We start from the raw sequence: 18,965 nt of genomic DNA, 5'->3' as shown, positions 1-18,965 counted from the left end.
GTACCAGAGGGTTCACATAAACATTCAAGCATATTTGATTAAAGAATCAATAATGGCAAAAATCAGCCATCAACTGTTAATGGTCCTGATCAGGATTAAAATTTGTTTTTGTCCAAATTTGTGATCACTATTGATATACATTATCAATGACTCCAAAGACTGAGCGAGGAATGATAGGCTTTAATACACATTAGATTTTAGCTGGCCCAACTCCATGTGTTTGAATGAATGGAAGGGGGTAGGGAGGTCAACCTTTATGGCCAGGTCACAGGGGATCGAGTCATCAACGGGCAGGCCAGCCACTTATACACAGGGCAGCACAGAACAGTATATACAAATACTGTACAAAAATGAAGCAAATTCTGCAAATATAAGCATCGCAAATACACAACACACTTTGTAACAAAAAGTGGCAAAACTGTTGACAATTCAGGCCTTCCATTGTAGACCAAATCTCACAATTAAAACATTACTCATCACAAGATTGGACCATCATTTCAACCAAATATATTTAAAAAATGCCTAGGTGATTTGCTTAAAAAGGGTAAAAATATTCCTTCACTGATTTTGTTTTTTAATTTCTTCAACATTAGTTAACAGTAGTTCTGTTAACTCATTTGAAGGAAATTCAAGAACTCACAAAATACAACCTGTAACATTAGTTACTTCCCTTTGAACTGAAACTGCCAGATCTATCAAGCACTTCCAATATTTTGCTTTAATTTCAAATTCTAATATGTACAGTATTTTGCTACAAATTACATCAAATTAGTTTTCACTCCATTTAAAAACAGGACCAAGGTACAAGTTCCTACCATCTGGGGAAGGGGAGGCAAGAGAAAGAAATTAAAATTGACAAGTGTTGATGAAATTAGATTGTCCTGCATTTCCACTGCCTCCCAGGGAAGACAAGTGACCAAGTGAAAGGGCAACAAATTTTACAGTACTCTTACAAATTAGACAGGTCAGAGTTGGACAGACGACTTTCGGCCCATCGAGTCCATGCCGACCTTCGTGTCTATCTCCAATAATCCGACTTGCCTGCGTTTAATTCGACTTTCATCTCTGCCCTACTCATCCTCAAAAGGTGCAAGTGTGTTAAAGTAAAAAAAAACTTCCGACGTCACACAAAGTGTGTCCCATTTATATCCCAGTCCCTCCACCTGCCATCACTTTACAGAGGGTGAGGGTGGGTGGGGTGAATGGGAAAACAATTCCGAGTTCACTTTTTAAATCATAAAAACAAAGTTGCTCGTCCTGTGATTCTGGGTTTTTTTTTGTTGCCGAGCCATGAACTTAGTTGTTGGTTGGACTGACCTTGGTGGAAAAAGGCGAGCGGAACTTGGAGGCGCGCGCGCGCGAAGCGGCCGTGAGCCAGGCGCGGCCGTGAGCCAGGCGCGGCCGGAAGTGAAGGACAGTGAGGCGGCCGGAAGTGGAGGACAGTGAAGCGACCGGAAGTGAAGGACAGTGAGGCGGCCGGAAGTGGAGGACAGTGAGGCGGCCGGAAGTGGAGGACAGTGAGGCGGCCGGAAGTGGAGGGCAGTGAGGCGGCCGGAAGTGAGGGACAATGATGTCGCCGGTGACCAGGTGTGTCGATGTTGGCACCGTCTTTCCCCGAGACCTGGTGAGATCTATCTCGTCACCGTTCGAACCCCTTGGTTTCCAAATTAATCATGGACATTAAAGTCGTGGAAACTCGGATAGAGAAACTAATGTCGAGCAGGTGGGGATGTTGACAACTCAGGACGAGCTGCAGGCCTGGTGACTTAATTTATTACGACTTCATTTAGAATGAAGCGATAAACTTTCGCGTCCGTTTACTACCCTTGAGCCTTAACTTCTCTTTAAAAAAATCTCATATTGATGAGTTCTTCGTCATACACATCGGTGCAATGTACACACACACTGAAGACGAGCACTCAGAAGCACAAGGACAGCTCCTTCCCCAGCTGACGTCAAATTCCTGATCAGATTCCTGAATAATCAATGAACCAAAGACACTGCCTTACTGTTAATGCACTACTATTATTTTATTTTTTAAATAGCAATGTCATGAGATGGTTATAATTGTAGTGGTCCACCACCGGCCTACTGCAGGGGGCAACCTCTGCACCTGCAGGTGTGTAAGGGGACAGGACAACACCTGGCCGGCTGTCAATCAGTCGACTTGAAGGGATCAAGCCCCACCTGATCGGGTGTCAATTGCCCTCCGGGATATAAGCCTGCGCTAGCCTCCCGAGGCCTCACTCAGAGTTGCTGCAGCCACAGCCAGCCTGGCTCTGGAAGTATTTGTGGATGAAAATCTGTTGTACAGTTGTGTATGTCTGATTCTGGCTAACAGCGCACCACAATAATATGTCTATTTTCACTCTGATGCTGCCACAAAACACCGAATTTCATGACTAATCCTGATTCTGAGTTCTGACTTGCTACAGCCAAACAGGTACTTGTGCAAAAGAAAACAACAACGGAAAGATAAGAAATATGAAACGATAAATAATAAGTATTCACGGTTGTGCAAGAAAAAAAAAGTAGTGTTTCAATCAGGCACACAAGTCTTTTACTGGTTCCGATGTAGTTCATGGTTTGAGGAGATTCAAGAGCCTGATGCGTTGAGGAATAAAAAAAGCTGTTGTTGAATGGAGAAGTGCTGGACTTAAGGCTTTGGTTGGGTTAAAGATCCAGTCAGAAGAGAAGAAACTGAATTTACTTGTTTAATTTTTCTTCTTTTTTTCTTTGGCTTGGCTTCGCGGACGAAGATTTATGGAGGGGGTTAAAAAGTCCACGTCAGCTGCAGGCTCGTTTGTGGCTGACTAGTCCGATGCGGGACAGGCAGACACGATTGCAGCGGTTGCAAGGGAAAATTGGTTGGTTGGGGTTGGGTGTTGGGTTTTTCCTCCTTTGCCTTTTGTCAGTGAGGTGGGCTCTGCGGTCTTCTTCAAAGGAGGCTGCTGCCCGCCAAACTGTGAGGCGCCAAGATGCACGGTTTGAGGCGTTATCAGCCCACTGGCGGTGGTCAATGTGGCAGGCACCAAGAGATTTCTTTAGGCAGTCCTTGTACCTTTTCTTTGGTGCACCTCTGTCACGGTGGCCAGTGGAGAGCTCGCCATATAATACGATCTTGGGAAGGCGATGGTCCTCCATTCTGGAGACGTGACCCATACAGCGTAGCTGGATCTTCAGCAGCGTGGACTCGATGCTGTCGACCTCTGCCATCTCGAGTACCTCGACGTTAGGGGTGTGAGCGCTCCAATGGATGTTGAGGATGGAGCGGAGACAACGCTGGTGGAAGCGTTCTAGGAGCCGTAGGTGGTGCCGGTAGAGGACCCATGATTCGGAGCCGAACAGGTGTGTGGGTATGACAACGGCTCTGTATACGCTTATCTTTGTGAGGTTTTTCAGTTGGTTGTTTTTCCAGACTCTTTTGTGTAGTCTTCCAAAGGCGCTATTTGCCTTGGCGAGTCTGTTGTCTATCTCATTGTCGATCCTTGCATCTGATGAAATGGTGCAGCCGTTTAATTTATTGAAAAGAGAAAAGGTTACAGTGTTAACTGACTGTGCCACCCTCAAATGATTGCACTACAAAAACATCAAGCTTGTTTGTGATCATTCAGGTCTGTGTCCTACTTCCTGACAGCAATATTGAGTAATTCAGCTGTTGTCTACAGAGTTTTTATTATCAAGAAGACAGTCAGATAAGTGATTTGTGAAGTGGCTTCCCTATACATTTTATCCCTCTTGGTTACAGCTTGCCATGTGGATGGTTTTAAATTTTATTTTGTTAGCCATGATGGGCAGCTTTCAACAGTTCTGGCTTTTAAAGTATAGCATTCTCTGCATAAGACCTGTTTGACCCAGTTGGCTGCATGGCATTAAGGAAAACATCAGGAAAAAATGGGTTAGGCAAGCAGGCTAATATCAGAGTCCTGATATTAGGTGGTTTTCCATATTTTCCACATTTATAATGAGAGAAAAGTACAAATCCAGGTATTTGTGTGAGGGGAGGGGAAGCAGAAAGATGGATCTGGTGAAATAACTACAATTTCTATGCAAAATGTGTGCAGTGAAATGAAACTACAGCATATAGTGAAATTAAACTGCAGCGTATGATAGAAATATTCAAGCTCAGCATCATCATTGATTCATAATGGATGCCATAGTTTCTTTCACAGGAAGAAGTTTATTATATACAGAGCCCTCCATAATGTTTGGGACAAAGACACTTTTTTCCTTTATTTCCCCTTGTGCTCCAGTTTTAAATTTGTAATAAAATGTTACGACCCCAGAGGACCCCAAAACCCTGCAGCAATAGATATTCACCAAGACAAATGGTTACTTAAACAAAAGTTGCTTTTAAATATCTTTAAACATGAAAACATAATCACACTTTAACTTATCACTATTGACTTAACTAACCTAATTTAACCCCCTCCTCATTCTAAGCGCACATGATTGTAATGTGTGTAAGTTCAGAAAAGTTCTTTGGTTCACAGTCCAATCTCACTTGTCATTCCTCCAAGTTCACTGGTTGCAGGCAATTCTTATACTGTGCACAGAATTTAACATTTATAAAGTTCACCAAACCTTTCAAGTACTCGAATCTTTCTTTCAAAACTTGAAAGGCTACCACTCAGGAAGGTTCTTATTGGTTTCCAGGACAACTATAACTGATGTACTTCCATCAGTCACTTGCTGACAAAACTTGCCCCCTCGGGGTTCTCCAGATGATAACCTCTTTCTTTCAGGTCACTACAGAATTCCTTTTTGTTTCTCTTATTCCAAGTAAAACATTAGACAACCTGTCCGTCTTGGTTCCAGCTTGTTCTGTTCCATTCCCAGCTGTTCTTGCTGGCTGTAACATTGTAGAATGATCTCTCTCTCTCTCTGAGAGAAAGCCTGCTTGAGTCTCTCTGCTTGCAAAACCACATGACCCTCTTAGAACAACAGTCAATCTGCAGCTCCAACGAGATCATTCATCTGTTGCCTTTTGTAAACAACAATCCATTAGTGAAGTCTCTTGAGCACTGTCCAAAGCTCTTGCAAAAGCTGTGGAGCCTATATGTCTAGCATGGGGCAGAGCTCCAGTATTTTAAATAAGATCTGTTTGTAAGTAACCTACTCTAACAAACCTTTCCCAATTTATCTCCCAAAAACATATCTATATACTCTGTCACACAAGCAATTCACGTGATTCCAGATTTTATTCAAGATTATGTATTTTCAGTTTGATCATGTAAAAATTATTGCACTTTTTATACATAGTCCCCTCATTTCAGGATACCACAATATTTGGTGTATGAAATGGTACATATTAAATTAGTCATGTTTATTATACTTGCATATCTCTTGCCTGCAATGATTGCTTGATGTATGTGATTCATGGACATCACCAGGTGTTGAATAGCTTCTCTGGTAATTCTCTGCCAGGCCTCTACTGAAGCTACATTCAGGTCCTGCTTGTTTTTGGGACTTGTCCCCTTAAGATTTCTCTTCAGCATATGGAAGGCATGTCAATTGGATTCTGATCGGGTGACTGACTTGGCCATTCAAGAATTTTCCAGTTTTTAACTTTGAAAAATGTTTTGTACCATTGCCTTTGCTGTAGGATTAAGTGCTGTCCAGTGAGTTGGAGGCATTTGCTCGAATGCAGATGAAATGTTTTCATACACCTCAGAATTCATTTTGCTACTGCCATCAGCAGTTACATCATCACTGAAGATAAGTGCGCCAGTACCTGTGGCAGCCGTACATGCACCAGACCATAACACCCTCTCCACCTAATATAGTTGAATATTTGCCAAAATTAATAAATTTAGATCAAACTGGTTTTATTAAAAATAGAAAAGCAGCAGATAATATAGTTAAATTTTTAAGTTTGGTAACTATAGCACAAAATAGGAAGATTCTCACAGTAGTGGTAGCATTAGATGGAGAGAAAGCATTTGATCAATTGGAATGGGATTTTTATTTGAGACACTTAATGCTTTTTGGATTCCAAATACTCTTATAAACTGATTAAAGGCTTTATATGATCTACCAAAAGCAAAAGTGATTATGAAATAAGCAAATCTCACAACTCTTTGCCTCAAAGGTCTTCCAGACAAGGTTGTCCATTATCACCCTTTTTGTTTGCATTAGCGATTGAACCATTGGCAGAAGTAATTAAAACTGATAATGAAATTAAAAGATTTGAATTAGGTAATAAAGAACATAAAATTAGATTATTTGCTGATGATGCTATAGTATATTTAACGAGACCAGAAATATTTTTAAAGAAGTTGAATGAGAGATTAAGAGAGTATGGATTAGTATTGGGTTATAAAGTGAATGTTGATAAAAGTGAAGTAATACCTATGGTGGATATGGATTACTCTCAATTTTTAAAAAATGACAAAATGAAGCAATTAAATACTTAGGAATTAAAATTAGTTGAAATATAAGTAATTTGTTTAAAATAAATTTTTGCCATTGTTAAAAAAAATTGGAAGAAGATTTGAAAAGATGGAAAGATTTACCTATAACCTTAATAGGACAAGTGAATTGTATTAAAATTAATATTTTTCCAAGAATACAATATTTGTTTCAATCATTGCCCATTCATGTACTGGAATCTTTCTTTCAAAACTTGAATATGTGAATTTCTTTGGAAAGGTAAGATGTCAAAAATTGGTTTAGAAAAATTAATGTGGAAATTTGATCAGGGTGGACTAAGACTACCAAATTTTAAGAATTAATTTAAAGCAGCTCAATTGAGGTTTTTGCCCTCCTGTTATCAAAGGGATGAAAAACCAGCTTGGATTCAAATAGAAATGAATAAAATTGGTGAAACTATTTCGGAGTTAATTTTGTATAAATGAGGTGCAAAATTGTAGACCTTTGGAAAAAATTGCATAAAGTTTAAGGAATCGAGTTGTAAATTTTTATAGTATTTGGAGACTATATATGGATTTTATGGATAATTTTCTGTCCACCTCTTCTATCTTATCCACTCCTCTTAATTAATATTTTAAAAAACATTTAATGATTGTATATGCTAATATTATGGTATATTAAATGGCGGGTGTTTCTTTTGGGTGGTAGGAGGGATGAAGAGAAAAATATAAAATTTTTTATATCATTGGCTATGAATATTTGGTTAATGTTTCATTCATTTTTTCCTGTAATGATGCAAACAATTAAATAAAAATGAAGGGCAAAGATCCGCTTTTGCCTTCTTCTTATAGACCAATTTCCCTGCTGAATACCTTTTATAAGATCCTTGCCAAGGCCCTGGCAAACATATTGGGATTGCATTTACCAAAATTAATAAACAAAGATCAGGCAGGCTTTGTGCAGGAGAGGCAAGCAGCAGATAACATTGGCAGACTGTTGAGTGTAATGCATCTGGCACAAATCAGAAATGAGAAGGGATTGGCTGTTTCCTTGGATGCAGAGAAAGCTTTTGATAGACTGGAGTGGGAATGTTTATTTAAAGTGTTGAAGAAGGTAGGGTTAGGGCCAACTTTTTAAAATTGGATTAGGGCGCGATACCATATGCCCAAGGCAAAGGTTACGACCAATGGACAAATCTCCAGTTTTCCCACTTAATGGACAAGGGTGCCCGCTATCACTAACACAGACTCTCTCTGTGTTAGTGATGGAGCCACTGGCTGAGGCCATTCGCCAGGATCCAGACATTAAAGGTTATAGAGTGGGCCAGGAGGAGCACAAAATCAACTTATTTGCTGATGACGTACTGATATATCTGATTGACCCTGTGACGACTTTGCCTCGACTACACACAGTATTGGAGGGCTATGGGAAACATTCCAGGTATAAGATCAATTGGGGAAAAAATGAGGTGATGCCACTCAACAAGGGGAATTATACCCAACATAAAGAAAATAGCAATTTAAAGTGGCCACAGGAGGGGAATGGTAAGGTAGCAAGGGTCTCTGGAAAAATTAACATGGGACAACAGTCTAGGCAGATTGAGGATGCCAGACTTTGAAAAATATTGAACAGCCCAGTCGAGATACATTACCTCTCTCTTCTAGAGAGGAGGAGTACCATCCTAGGCACAAATTGATTTGCACCTGGTGGGCGAGAGGATGGCAGAGGACTTTATTTATAAATCTGATGCGAAATTGCTGTCAGGAAAGAAGGGCAGCCCCATATTTTAAAAAAAGTGATTAATATCTGGAACAAAATTAACCAATATTTGAAAGTGGAGCTGTCCCCAAAAACACCCCTGACTCCTAATAAATTAATGCCATTAACGGTAGGTAACAAGATCCTGGACACTTGGCACCGTAAAGGCATCAGGTGCATCGAGGACTGTTACGAGCTATCTTTAAATAAGGTCTTTTCTATGGGACATATTGGGTCCAAGTATGGCCCTACCTCAGTGCCAGTGCAGTGCCATAGAGACATGATTTGAAGGGGTTGTGGAAAGAAATTCATTTCTGCAATATATTTCCTGCTCCAATCGGATGGACCCAAACTGGGCCTCCATAGATCGAGAGAAAGATGTGATATTGTAATTGATGAGGGATGCTGGTCCGACATGCCGGGACAGCATGACCACGGTCATCAATACAAGGTACAGGTTGGTGCAGTATAATTTCTTGCACCAGCTGTATCTAATGCTGCAGAAAATAAATGGGTCAAAACCATAAATCTCGGACCAATGTTTCAGATGAAGCATGGTGACTGGGACATTCATGCACGCAACCTGGTCATGTGCCTTTTGGGAAGAACTAGGCCAAATCCTAGAGAAAAGCATAGGCAAACGATTCCCGCAGGACCCAGAGTTGTTCCTGTTGGGAAACAATAGACATAAGGCTTACAATGAAGCTATTCAAATTTCAAATCCAATTTGTGTTAATCGTATTGGCTGTGGCCAGGAAGTGCATTGCAGCAACTTGGAAGTCCGACTCTAGCCTTAGTATCGAATGATGGAACAAGGAAATGCAGAGCTGCGTTCCCCTGGAGAAAATAATGTATAACCTGTGTAATGTAGATAAATATTTGGAGAGTTTAGTAAAATTAGAGTAGTTTACATAAATACACATTTTAAAACAGATCTTATTTGAAATACTGAAAAATTCATATTCAGTGAACTTTACAGAAACTATGGAGAATGCTATGCACATTTCACAAGTAGTTGCTAATTGAAATGATGTCATCAAATGAATCGACTGGAGGCAGGCCATCTGTATTGAAGATTTTTACAAGGCTTCTGACCTTTCAGCAAAGTGCATAGAAAGGTCACTCCTGAGAAGTTCGTTTAGCTAAGACAGGGGTCTGCAACCCACGGGTCCGTCTGCTGTGGCTCCCTGTGGCTTTGAAAAAATAATGTGAATACAGTAAATGGCTATTTAAATTATTTTTTATTTAGTTAGTTTTATAAATTTAATAATTATTATTTCAGAGATTAAGATGACCTTGTAACATTAAAATAAAACGTGTTGTAGTATTTTGTCGATCAAAATTTGCGTCACAGCACTGTAGTGGTTGATACCACTGTATGTGTCACCTGTCACCGCCCAGCAAGTGACTTGTTTTGAACTTTCAACCCCAGGTAAGCTAACCATGGATAAATAAAAAAAAAGGTTTCTGTTGAAAATAGAACATTTAATGCTTCATGGACAGATTCATTTGCTTTCACTGCTGACAAAGCTGGTTTACTTGTATGTGGCAAGAAATTAGCAAACAACAAAAAAATCAAATATTGAAAGACATTTCCAGAATAAACACACAGCTTTTGCTGAAAAATACCCATCTGGAGATTAAAGAAAAAGATCATTTTCGGAACTGCTGTAGAAAGCTGATCAGAGTAAAAATACTTTTAAATCTACAAATTCAAGTACTTCTGCTAGTTTTGTGGCAGCTTGGGAGATAGCCGGGCTCGGGAAGCCATTCACAGATGGGGAATATATAAAAGAATCGTTTATCAAGATTCATAACATCTATTCTCGGACTTCAAAAACAAGAGTGAAATTGTTCAGAAAATCGGAGATATGCCACTTTCTTCAGACTGTCAAGGACAGGACCATAAAAATGGCAGAAAATATCACCAGTCAACTAATTAGGGACATTAATTCAGCTCCAGCGTACCAAATCGCCTGTGACGAATCAAAATAAGTAAGTGATATTCAGCAAATAGTGCTATTATGCAGATATGTGAACTCGGCTGGGCCACAGGAAGAAATAATTGAGTTGATGCCACTTAAAGGCCAAACATGGGGGGAGGACATGTGTGAGGCTGTGTTAGATTGTTTAAAGACCAAAGAAGCAAACACCACCTACTTGGTGTTAGTGGCTACTGATGGGGCACCAAGTATGACAGGAGCACAGAAGGGGTTTGTGACTTTACTTCAGAAGTCGCTAGATAGAAAACTGCTGACGTTTCATTGCATTCTGCATCAAGAGGCATTGTGTGCACAAATGTTTCCTCCGGAATGCACAGAAGTGATGAATCTTGTCATACATATAGAGAATAAAATAATGGCAAAAGATTAAACCACCGACAGTTCCGTTCATTATTGAAAGAAGATGATAGCACATACTCTGATCTCCTGCTGCATAACAAAGTCTGGCGGCTGTCCAAAGGGGAGGTGCTGAAGCAGTTTGCTGCGTGTCTGGAGCTTGTAAAACTTTCCTGGAAAGCAAAGGGCTCATCTTTCCGTAGCTAAAAAAGCCAGATTGGCTGGAAAAGCTGCACTTTATGATGGATACAACAGTGTCCCTTAACATGCTGAACAAAACTCTTCAGGGGAAAGGATACTCAGCTCTGCAGATGCTGGAGGAGGTTTTGGTGTTTGAGTGCAAGATGACAGTGTTTGCTAGAGATGTACAGAGAGGTACGCTGTCTCACTTCCCCTCTTTGAGAGAGTTCAAAGAAACACACAATCAGATCAATTATGAGCATTTACAGCATGCGATCATTGCAATGCAAACTGTGTTTGGGGGAAAATTCTGTGAGTTCAGAGAGGAAAATTACTTTGTCCTTCCTTGTCACTCCCCTAAACATCGATATCCCTGTTGAATATGACTGCATTTACTGATGTAAGTCAACTTGATCTTGAGATCGAACTGGCCGATATAGCTGACAAAGATTTATGGGTGTCTAAGTTCAGAAACTTGACAGCTGATCTTGAAGATGTTGCTCATCAGAAGGCCATTCTTGCTCAGACGCAAAATGGAGTGAAATTGAAAACCTCCTTAAACTGGACAAACTTGTGTTCAAAACATGGAATTCAATTCCCGACACTTATATGAACATGAACAAATATGCAGTCAGAGTCCTGTCGATATTTAGATCCACATACTTATGCGAGCAGGTTTTCTCCAGCATGAACTACATAAAAAGCAAACATCGCTCGGGCCTACGGATAACAGCATGCAATCCTGCATGAAGTTCAAAATGACGTCTTACAGCCCTGATATTGATCAGCTGTGCAGTGAGGTTCAGGACCAGAAGTCACGTTAACCAGGTGAAAGAAATCATTTAATGAGTTATTATTTTGTAAATATTTTTTTTTATATTGGACCCTGAACTGATGTAATTGTGTTTTATATTTAGGTTGGCGGTTGACTGTTGTTGCTATGCGACTGAGGAAATCAACGGATGATGGCAATCTTCAGAACAAAATACAAATTGACATTTTTTTGTTGCTATTTTTAATTAAAGTGAATATTTCTTTTTTTTTTAAATTCCACAAATAAGGGATGGACCCAAACAGGCCTGCATTGTATATTTTATTTGAAACTTATGTGTGCCAGTGTCTTTTTTTTAAGAGTTCAAAAGAATTTGTTGTTTTTATTTGTTAGAAACAGAAATAAAATGTCAGTTGTTTTCTGTTTGTTGTTCCTTTATTTCATAAATGTAACAAATTATAGTCCTTATATAAATAGCATAAGTGTAATGAAACTATATATGCGGTGCTTTCTTCATTTTAGGGATCAAAATGGTTTTGTGGCTCCAGATGGGTTTTATTTGGTGGGAAACAGGCCCAAATGGCTCTTTTAATGCTGAAGGTTGCCAACCCCTGACCTAAGACAACAGATGGGAGCAAAAAACTAATTCCTTTTGTTTGCTGGAGAAGGTCACATGGGCTTTCTAGCAGTTGGAAGATGAAGAGAGAGAGAGAGAGAGAGAGACTGAACAGTGACAGATGAAGCAAGCAGGAAGCTTGTTGGAATTGAAACAGAAAGTTCCAGAGCGGCGGATGGCTGGAAGTGCTATGTGTCTGATGTTTCTCTTGGAATAAGTGGAACAGAAAGGAACTTTGTGCTAGCCTGAAAGAAAGAGGTTATCATCTGGAGAACCCTGATGGGGCAAGTTTCATCAGCAAGACATTGAGGTGACTAATGGTGGTTCCTCAGTTGTGGAAATCCTGTAATAACAAATCTCTCTCTGCAAACCCTACAAGAACTTTCCTGAATGATAAACATTTACCTTTTTAGCACCAAAGCCTGGTGAACTTTATACATGTTAAATTCTGTGCTCAGTATAAGAATTGCCTGCAGCCAGTGAACTTGGGGGAATGAGAGGTTAGATTGAACTGTGAACCAAAGAACTTTTCTTAAATTTACACACACATCAGACATGTGTGGTTAGAATTAGAAGGGGGTTAAGTTGGGTTTAGTTAAGTTAGTGGAGATAGATTGAAGTTTGATTCTGTTTTCATGTTTAAAGATTATTGGAAACAGCTTTTGTTTAAGTAACCATTTGTCATGGTGAATATCTATTGCTGCTGGGTTTTGGGGTCCTTTGGGCTCATAACACATGAGAAACAAATACGGTACCTTTCATAAGATATGGCAGCCATATATGCACTACATAGGCACATGGCGGTGATTGGTTTCCCTGTTCCTTGCTGCGGCTTTCTCTCCCTTTCACTGATCCAGATCAAGGAAAGCCAGGAATGAATATCAGCCCAGAGGGCCACCCACTGAGCTGTGATAATCCCTACCCCTGATTATTTATTTTCCTGGTATTAAAGGTTTGTTGTTGTTGGTTGAAGTTTGAGTGAGTAGTCTTGTTTTATGTGTGGGGGGGGTGGTTGGTAGACACACGGGCTTGTGTGTGTGTATATATATATATATATATATATATTCTTTTCTTTCTTTGGCTTGGCTTCGTGGACGAAGATTTATGGAGGGGGTAAATGTCCACGTCAGCTGCAGGCTCGTTTGTGGCTGACAAGTCCGATGCGGGACAGGCAGACACGGTTGCAACGGTTGCATGGGAAAATTGCTTGGTTGGGTGTTGGGTTTTTCCTCCTTTGTCTTTTGTCAGTGAGGTGGGCTCTGCGGTCTTCTTCAAAGGAGGTTGCTGCCCGCAGAACTGTGAGGCGCCAAGATGCACGGTTTGAGGCGATATCAGCCCACTGACGGTGGTCAATGTGGCAGGCACCAAGAGATTTCTTTAGGCAGTCCTTGTACCTCTTCTTTGGTGCACCTCTGTCACGGTGGCCAGTGGAGAGCTCGCCATATAACACGATCTTGGGAAGGCGATGGTCCTCCATTCTAGAGACGTGACCCACCCAGCACAGCTGGATCTTCAACAGCGTGGACTCAATGCTGTCGACCTCTGCCATCTCGAGTACTTAGACGTTAGGGATGAAGGCGCTCCAATGAATGTTGAGGATGGAGCGGAGACAACGCTGGTGGAAGCGTTCTAGGAGCCGTAGGTGATGCCGGTAGAGGACCCATGATTCGGAGCCGAACAGGAGTGTGGGTATGACGAAGGCTCTGTATACGCTTATCTTTGTGAGGTTTTTCAGTTGGTTGTTTTTCCAGACTCTTTTGTGTAGTCTTCCAAAGGTGCTATTTGCCTTGGCGAGTCTGTTGTCTATCTCGTTGTCGATCTTTGCATCTGATGAAATGGTGCAGCCGAGATAGGTAAACTGGTTGACCGTTTTGAGTTTTGTGTGCCCGATGGAGATGTGGGGGGGCTGGTAGTCATGGTGGGGAGCTGGCTGATGGAGGACCTCAGTTTTCTTCAGGCTGACTTCCAGGCCAAACATTTTGGCAGTTTCCGCAAAACAGGACGTCAAGCGCTGAAGAGCTGGCTCTGAATGGGCAACTAAAGCGGCATCGTCTGCAAAGAGTAGTTCACGTACAAGTTTCTCTTGTGTCTTGAATTGAACTGCCATTATTGGCATGACACTGTATATGGATGTATAAGCTTGTGTGAAAATATAAATAATATATTAAATAAAAAATGTGCTATATAAATAAACTAAACTAAACCAAAAGTACTCCATGACTTTTGACCTAAGCAACTTATGGCCATTCGCATATATGACTGAATTTTAAAAGAATATTTATAAGAAAAAATATAAAATTTATGCGGTGTATGTCATATTTGACAAACTATAACAGGGATACAGGGCATGTATGAGCCAAAATGTACGATCTTACCTCGTCGATCAATTCACAATTTTCCTCACAGGCAGGGAGCCAACGTGTTTCTCAACAATTCACATTTATAATGTGATTTGCTCATTGCTATTACAGTGCCAGCAATCAGGACTGGGATGGTTCGAATCCCACGGTGTCCATAAGAAGTGTGTACATTCTCCCAGTGTATGTATGGAGCTCCTCTGGGTTCTGGTTTCCTCCCACCGTTTGAAACATACAGGGGGTTGTTGGTTAATTGGGTGTAATTGGGCTGCATGGGCTCATGGGCCAAAATGGCCTGTTACCAAGCTGTATGTCTAAATTTAATTTTTTTAAAAAAGAAGCCCTCGTTAGCAGTAGGAGTGCACCACCTCACAAACTAACCCCTCCCCCTCAAACCACCAACCCTGTCAAATGTCTCCTGTTCCATCTCTGGAACAGTCCAAGATTCTCATGTTAGTCTCATCATCCACCTCAAAACGGCCAAAAATAGAGTGGAAGAAAGTAATCTTTGACCCTGAATGTCTACCCAAGAAGGAAAAGAAAGAGACAGAAAGGCTTGCAAAGAGAATTCCTATATAATTAAAGATCAGAATTGGATGAAATCAAGGAGAATTTTATTTGGATAAGGCTGAGATGGGCAAGTGAGAAACAATGACAGGGTGACTAGCATGAAAGAGAAATGGTTGCTGCGCTATTTACTTCCAACAGAATAAGTTTCAACCATTAATTTCAGTATCCCTTTAGCCAATGCTTGAACATTTTTTATTCTTTGCCATCTCCAGCTTTGGTCAAGGCTTACAGAACTTGATCTGATTTGTTGCTTGATCAAGCGAAATGAAATATTTGTTCTCATATGTTGAAATCCTGGCATTAATATTTAAGTACACGTGCCTCTAATTTTTGATTGGTTAGCCAGATATTCCAATAGCTCTATTGGGTTAGTTCCCTGAAGAGAAGCTCAGACGAGGTAATGAAGTTCATTATGAAACAGTTGGATGTAAGGTTTAGAGACTGGTACTGTGCCAACTAACATTTTGGATAAAAATCCTCAATCTTTCCAAAATAATCTCAATCAGATGGGAAAATTATAGATACATTGAACATTACAGCACAGTAAAGGCCCTTTGAGCTATGATGTTGTACTGACCTATATAAACCTACTCCACAACAATCTAATCTTCCCTCCCTCACTCTCATTACCCTCTATTTTTATTACATCCATGTGCCTATCTAAGAGCCTTTTAAATGTCCCCAAATTTACTAGTCCCCATCACCACTCCTGGCAAAGCATTCCAGGCACCCACTATGTTAAAAAGAAACTTACCTCTGATATCCCTAATCTCCTTCACGCACCTTAGATAGATGTTCTCTAATATTTGCTTTTGTCCCCCTGGAAAATAGGTACTGGCTGTTCACCCTATCTATGCATCTTATAATCTTATATATCTCTCTATTAAGTCACCTATCTTTCGTTGCTCCAAAGACAAAATCCCTAGCTCAGTCAAGCTTGCTTCATAAGACATGTATTCCAATCCAGGAAATGACCTGGTAAATCTCTGCTGCACCCTTTCTAAAGCTTCTTCATCCTTCCTGCAATGAGGCAACCAGTACTGAAATGCCATATTCCGTGCGGTCTGACCCCAAAATCCCTCTGTTCCTCCCCAATGTTAAAAATCCTGCCATTAACCACATAATCCACCTTCAAGTTTGACCTTCCAAAGTGCATCACTTCACACCCATCTATTCAATTAATTATCTGGCCAACTGCATCCTATCTATATCCTGTTGTAACCTACGATACACTTGCACAACACCTCCAACCTTCATCTCATCTGCAAACCTACTGGACCCCCCCCCCCCACTTATTTATCCAAGTCATTTATAAAAATCTCAAAGAGGAGTCCCAGAACAAATCTCTTCAGAATGCCATGAGTCACTGACCTCCAAGCAGAATATGTTCCATCTACTACCACGCTCTGCCTTCTGCAAGTGAACCAATTCTGAATCCAAGCAGCCAAGGTTCTAAGGATCCCATGCCTTATGACTTTCTGAATGATCCTTGCTTGAGGAACCTTGTTAAATGGCTTACTAATTTATTTTGTCACCACAAAAACTCAATTAGCCTCATGAGGCCTGACTGGTGCCTCACAAAACCATATTGACTATCCCTGATTGGGTTTGAATTGTAATTATAACACATTTGATTAAAATACTGGACCACATTTTTGCAAAGATTTTTGACTTTACACCTGTGCTAATCAAAGTATAGGGAAAATCACAAGTCTCAGATTGAAAATTGAAAGATTGCCTTTGTAATCTGAGCTGGGAGAAACTTATAAAAATAAAATTGAAAAATAACTTGGGTGCCAAGTGATTTTTTTTGCCACCTATGCCATGCCAAACAATAAAAACAATGCAAATAATAGGCTAAACACGATCAGATGGTGGAAGTTACCAGGTCAAGCAGCTTTAGTGGAAGAAAAAAATGGTTGACCTTTTGGGGTAGAGCCCTTCATTAAGATAGGTAATTCAGACAAGAGAAGCCGGTGCAAAGAGGACAGAGAGGGAGGAGCAGGGACCTATGGTGAACCCAGGAGAGGCAAAGCATGATGGACAGAAGCAGAAGATTGGGAGGTACTAGACAAAGGCAAGAAAAACAAAGGGGTAAGTGGAGGAAGGCTTTCTTATTCAAGATCATAAACAGTGTCTGATCTTGGATAAGAAAGCCTTCTTCCACTTTACAGTCTATCTCTTATCCAAGAACAACAAATAGGACTACCCTGGCAGGCCTTTTGTTTCCACCTGCTCTTTTGCCCCATCAAATTTATCACCTGATATTTTTCAAGAGCTGTTGATGTTTGAGATACTTGTCTGAGCATAGGGAAAAATGTTTGCTGAAAACCCTGCTAATTTCCATGTTCATTGTAATTAATTGAGGAATATATATTTGTTGAATTTCTAAACATCTGGATTCATCATGACTGATGTGCCTTGGTATTCATGGTTGTGAAAGTGGAGACATTCCTAATTAGTAGAAAAGTATTTCTTCCCACATTATGAAAATGTGCACATGAAGGCTTCTTGGCACACGCTTTTCTATAGTCAGCATATTCTTGCAGTAAGAGATATTACTCAGATCAACGAAGAAATTGTTTAAAGGAAAATTATTTTGCGTATTTGAGGTCTGAAAAATAATGGATGAATGCAAATTTGAGCTTTTTTATGCTCACTTCCTTTATATACTGTAGATCACTAAATGTCTAATTTGTAAAAGGTTTCACACTGTACGCAGCAGATTAAATTGTTGGTTATGTAGTCTCGTTTTGTGTTCCACCTGTGTTTAATTGGGTGTTGTGTAATATAATTTGAACGGTGCGGCTTCCATGGTTGATAAATGTTAGTGTTTGAAAGCTCCATGGTTTCTCTTTTTAATTTAATTCATTGATGGGATACTGATTTTGCAGGTAATACAAGCATTTATTACCCATCCCTAATTGCTCTTGAACTTGAGAGGCAGCGAAGTGTCAATCACAGTGGTGAACCTGGAGTTATCAGTTAAATGAGACAAGAACATTAGTGAGTTAGATGTTCTTTTTATGAAAATCTGAGAGTTTTACTTGGACTGAGAGTTACTTTTATTTGGTGCAAGGCATGTAAGTACATGAGAAAAAGCATATGTATATTATAAGTCCTGAATCAGAATGATTGAAGCCAGGTGAATGGTGGGTTTTTATAATTGAACAGTTTGGCAGGCAGTGTATTTCTTGCAATGTTGAATTTTAATGTATAGTTTTGACATTGACATTTCTGGTCTGGTCAATAGTAAACTTCTTCCTGCACTGCATTCAGATTCTTGGCAGAGCACTCCTGGTATTGACCTATCCTACATTCTGAGCACATGCCTGGAAAGTCTCCAGCTCCCTTGTGAATAGGAGACATTGTCCTTTCTTTTTACTACCACAGTACAGCCTTTTAAATCCTTCAGAGCACATTTTTTCCCTTGATCAGCCATGATCAAATCTTTCAATGCACAACATTTAAATTGTTTTCCACACAAACACTACACATTAAAAGATGCAAATAAGTTGTATGTAGTGCTCGCTAATTTTGCATACTGCTTTTGGCATTTCTGATTTTTAGGGCCCTGCCATTTACATAATGGAAGTTAACAGTGCACAAAGCACACATAATTGATGGAACTGACCAAGTGGCCTGCCTCCATGGAAATAGACATTGCAGACTCAGAAGGATGTCCATTAATGAATGAAATTATGAAGTTATTGCAGAACCTCATGGTTTGATATCTCCCCTGCTAACTTTAGAACTACAGGCCCTTCAGCCCATTATGTTGTGACACCCTATATAATAAACCTACCAAAAATATCACAACAATAAACCCTCCCTGCATCATAACCCTCCATTTTTCTTTCATCCATGTGTCTGTCTGAGAGTCTCTTAAATGGGGAAGGGTTTAGATGGAACATTAGGGGGAACTTCTTCACAAAGAGAGTGGTGGGAGTGTGGAACAAATTGCCAGCTGCAATGAATGCGTGGGCTCAATTTTAATTTTT

General features: G+C 40.2%; 1 protein-coding gene and 1 long non-coding RNA gene across 5 annotated transcripts in view; one reads left to right on the top strand and one right to left on the bottom strand.

The window, feature by feature from the left end:
* Nucleotides 1-1,557, bottom strand: part of LOC138764011 (bromodomain-containing protein 3-like) — a 160,325-nt gene extending 158,768 nt beyond the window's left edge. For 3 of the 4 annotated variants that reach the window (XM_069939194.1, XM_069939197.1, XM_069939200.1), the window contains exon 1: nt 1,318-1,557. The gene's annotated coding sequence lies outside the window, so the exon portion shown is untranslated. Of the gene's footprint in view, nt 1-953; nt 1,283-1,317 lie in introns of those variants that run through there. The other variant, XM_069939199.1, reaches the window with a different exon arrangement.
* LOC138764012 (uncharacterized) overlaps nt 1,212-18,965 on the top strand; it is a 37,822-nt gene continuing 20,068 nt past the window's right edge. The window contains exon 1 of the long non-coding RNA XR_011357959.1: nt 1,212-1,761. This is a non-coding gene — a long non-coding RNA (uncharacterized lncRNA). The remainder of the gene's footprint in view (nt 1,762-18,965) is intronic.

The sequence above is a fragment of the Narcine bancroftii genome, chromosome 5 (genome assembly GCF_036971445.1).
Source record: "Narcine bancroftii isolate sNarBan1 chromosome 5, sNarBan1.hap1, whole genome shotgun sequence".
Taxonomy (NCBI): domain Eukaryota; kingdom Metazoa; phylum Chordata; class Chondrichthyes; order Torpediniformes; family Narcinidae; genus Narcine; species Narcine bancroftii.
The sequence above is the reverse complement of the archived record's forward strand: the minus strand, read 5'-3'. Positions and strand labels throughout refer to the sequence as shown.